The following is a 4557-nucleotide window of genomic DNA, read 5'->3' as shown; positions in this document are numbered from 1 at the left end:
ATAATACCATGCACATGATTCTATTAGGCCACGCCCATAGCAATCAATTATTAAAACCATCTTTATCAGCTATTTAAACTTATTGGATTGAAGGAACATGGTTTACCACTTTTCTTATACCAGACGCTGGCTCCTGTACCCTCTTCATCATTTTCTCATTACCGAAGGTCTTGCTACATTTAACTCCATTTTTTTACTGTTATTTCCCAAACACATTTGTTTTCCACTGTACAGCAAGGAGGCCTAGTTATCCATACATGTATAAATACATTTTTCTCCCATTATCATGCATTGTTCTAAGCATCTAGACATAACTCTCAGTGCTACACAGCAGGATCTCATTCTTAATCCATTCCAAAAGCAAGAGTTTGCATACGTTTGCCCCAAGCTCCCAATCCATCCCACTCCCTCCCTGCACGTCCAGGCAACCACAAGTCTACCCTCCAAGTCCCTGCTTTTCTTTTCTGTGGAAAGGCTCATTTGTGCTATATATTAGGTACCAGATATAAGTGATATCATATGGTATTTGTCTTTCTCTTTCTGACTTACTTCACTCAGTAGGAGAGTCTCTAGTTTCATCCATGTGGCAACAAATGGCATTATGTCATTCTTTTTTTATGGCTGAGTAGTATTCCATTGTGTCTTCCTAATCCAATCATCTGTCAATCAACATGTGGGTTGATTCCACGTCCTGGCTACTGTGAATAGAGCTGCAATGAACATATGGGTGCATGTGTATTTTTTAAGGAAAGTTTTGTCTGGATATATGCCTCAGAGTGGGATTGTTGAAAAGTTAATTTTCAGGCTTCTGTCCCCTTGCTAAGCCTCAGCACACTACATCCAAGTCACAAAAAACCCTTCACTAGACGTGTACACAGATTCCCTTTCTATCAAGTCTGTCTTCCCCTTCCATTCATGTTCTCCCATTCCTACATAATATTCTCATATTGACACTCATATTCTCATTTTCTCATATACTCACAACTGAACAATCTTCAAGATATCAGATCAAAATTTTTATCTCAAGGAAAATCAGTATAAGAATTTAGAATCCAGTAGAATACAGGCATTTGATATTTATTAGATGGGGGCTCATTAAACTCAAGGGTGAGCTTTAAAAAATGAACTTTGTTTTATTTTCAGATAACATGTTTAACAATAACAGAACTACATGGAGACTAGGAACAATGTAACGGAGTTCATTCTACTGGGACTCACGCAGAATCCACACATGCAGAAAGTCATATTTGTGGTGTTTTTGCTCATCTACGCTGTCTCTCTGGGAGGAAATGTGCTCACCATGGTCACCATCACTACCAGCCCATTAATCGGGTGCCCCATGTACTTTTTCCTGGCTCATCTCTCTTTCATCGATGCTTGCCTCTCCTGTGTGGATACCCCTAAACTGGTGGTAGACTCACTCCATGAAAAGAAAACAAGCACTTTCCATGGATGCATGATGCAAATCTTTGGGGAACATTTCTTTGGAGGGGCTGATATCATCCTGCTGACCGTGATGGCCTATGACCGCTATGTGGCCATCTGCAAGCCCTTGTACTATGCAACCATCATGAATCGGAGGCTATGTGGCCTGCTGGTGGGAGTGTCATGGCTGGGAGGCTTTCTCCATGGATTCATTCAGATCCTCTTCATCTTCAGATTGCCCTTCTGTGGCCCTAATGTCATAGATCACTTTATGTGTGACCTGATCCCTTTGCTTGAATCTGGCCTGCACTGATACCCACACTCTAGGGCTCTTTGTTGCTGCCAACAGTGGATTCATCTGTCTGTTAATCCTCCTACTCTTGATTGGATCCTATGGGGTCATCCTTAAAACACTAAGCACCCAAAGCTTGGAGGCCAGAACCAAAGCCCTCTCTACCTGTGTCTCCCACATCACAGCAGTTGTCATCTTCTTTGTGCCCTGCATATTTGAGTACATGAGACCAGCAGTTACTTTACCTATTGATAAAGTAGTTGCTGTATTCTTCACTATGATAACTCCCATGGTAAATCCCTTAATCTATACCTTGAGAAATGCCCAGCTGAAAAATGCCATTAGGAAACTGTTTAGTAGGAAAGCCATTTCAAGTGAAATATAAATGTGCCTAGAGCCCAAATGTGAGTGAAGAGTGGCAAGGGTCATAAAGAGAGTTTTGTTAATCTCAGAAAATTAGACTTACCAGATAAGGAAATATAAGAATACTACAAAACATAGATTCTGCCAGAAGAGGAATTCAAATGGGTGCAAGATAATGGCAAAAGAAAAAAAGGAAAAAAACAAACTACAACCCCAGGAGTATTGTCTTAATATTTGGACAATCCCATCAAATTGGGTCATACACTCACTAAGTTAATCAATGTATATGCATTCAAACTTTTATTCTAATAAAATAACATAAAACCATTAAAATATATTTACTAGTATTTAGGAATAATCTCTGTAACAATCCAAAGTGTTAGGTACGTATTGCTCTTATCACTTTAACACCTCAGCAAACAAACAAAAATGACCAAGTTCCAAAAGAGAAATACTGAAGAACCAGTCATCAGAATATAACTGATCAGAATATGATCTTTACTGCTCTGATACACTGTCAGGAAATGATGAAAAAAAGGTTACATGATTAGAATAGTCACCAGTCATAGAGATGGATTCTGGGACTGTACTGGACCATATACATGTGTAATAAATTAACTTATCACATGTATATCATCATATGAAGAAATACTCTTAATATGCATGATATTAGCACAATATTTTCATATCTGTTAGCATGTACACTATTATATAATTGGATGATTACATACAACTAAATTCTAATCATTGTATTAGTCAATATGCCCGTGTTTAAATATCGTGGTTGATGGTTAGGTATTTTCAATGACATTGTGTTATGTAACTCCTTTAGGAATATAAAAGATGTGGCCCATTTAATCTCTAAAACATGAATAATGAATATTGCATCATGTTTCCAAATTTCCTTATATCACTCAGAATCATTCTGTATTGTGACCACCTTACACTGATAATCCATCAGAAACAAGGATGATTCAAATAAAATGATGTTTTATTGGACAGGAACTTCATGTTATTAAATTGATTAAACTAATATTTTATCATTAATTTCAATGTCTTAAACAATGATATTGGAGTTCCCACTGTGGCACTGTAGGCAAAGAATCTGACTGCAGCAGCTCAGGGTCACTGTGAAGGCACAATTTTGACCCCCAGTTCAGTGGATTAAAGGATCAGGCATTGCCACAGCTGCAGTGGAGGTAGCACCTTGTGGCTGGGACTCAATCCCTGGTCCAGGAACTTCCACTGGCCACATGTGGAGTCAAAAAAAAGAAAGAAAGAAAAAACAAAAAATGGTCATACTCATAAAGTATGTACCCACTTGAAAACAAGAGTTTGAAAAAATAGAATAAATTACTGTTTATAATAATTACCAAATGAGTAAACATGAGCATAAACAGTGAAAAATGCAATAAAATTTATTTTTAAAAAAGTAGTACTCAAGCCTTGGAAATTCTTGCTACCTTTACCTGATATATATTATTTATATCCCTTCTGGAACCAAAATTTGTTTTTCTTACTGCTTAAACTAAGAATAAGAAAACAATTGAACCTGAGTGTGTCAATCTGTGAAAAAAGAGTTTACCTTGATATTCACCCAGCCCCTAGCAAGACTTCATCACAGAGTGAATGCGGCCTGTTTTTCCTCTATTTCTCTGTTATTCATTACATCATGAAACACTGTTTTTGCCATATGTAGCATCATGTGTGCAAAGTTTGCAATTTCAGAATAAATATATTCCCTTCACTGCTTCCATCTTTCATTCACTAAACAACACATATTTTGAGTCCAAGGATTCTAACAGGAACATTGATAGATACTGGGGCTTCAGTACTGAATAAAGAAAAACCTGAGTTGTACATTCACAGAGACAACCCAACAAGGGATCAGAAAATGACATCACACTGTTATAACCTGTAAAATAATAAAACACAGTGTGTCATAAAAGTCAGTTGGGAGACACACAACACAGACATGGTGGGTCAGAAAAACTTTTTCAGGATGAAAAGCCATCAAAGTGGGATGCAATGGATAAAACACAAACAGAAGAATCAATAGGCATCAGGGAGAGCAACAGTGTTGCTGGGAGATGGAGTATATATCAAAGGTCAGCAGGTGATTACAAAAATGAACAAGTCCTCATAATTGAAATATTCCTGTGCTTGTTAAATCAATTCTTTATTCAAAAGATATTTACTGAATGTCACCTGTGAGCCAGACAACATGCTGGACACTTAGCTCAAAAAGGGGCAATAGTACATTATGAAGTTGGAGAGATAGGAACTGAGGTCAGGGAGGGTCTCAAAATTATTTGAAGTTTTAATGCTAAGTACTATGGAAAATTTCCAGCTTACATTTTTTTTATTTTTTGATACATATATTATTTCTTTTTTAAAATTTTATTTTCCCACTGTACAGCAAGGGGGATCAGGTTATCCTTACATGTATACATTACAATTACATTTTTTTCCCCACC

The 4557-nt window shown here is 37.2% G+C and overlaps 1 pseudogene; it reads left to right on the top strand.

Moving 5' to 3' along the window:
- The first annotated feature begins 1171 nt into the window (after positions 1–1171).
- Positions 1172–2102, top strand: LOC125124066 (olfactory receptor 4C46-like; annotated as a pseudogene).
- Positions 2103–4557: the final 2455 nt, after the last annotated feature.

This window comes from Phacochoerus africanus, chromosome 4, assembly GCF_016906955.1.
Source record: "Phacochoerus africanus isolate WHEZ1 chromosome 4, ROS_Pafr_v1, whole genome shotgun sequence".
NCBI lineage: Eukaryota > Metazoa > Chordata > Mammalia > Artiodactyla > Suidae > Phacochoerus > Phacochoerus africanus.
This window is presented reverse-complemented; position numbering and strand designations above follow the sequence as displayed.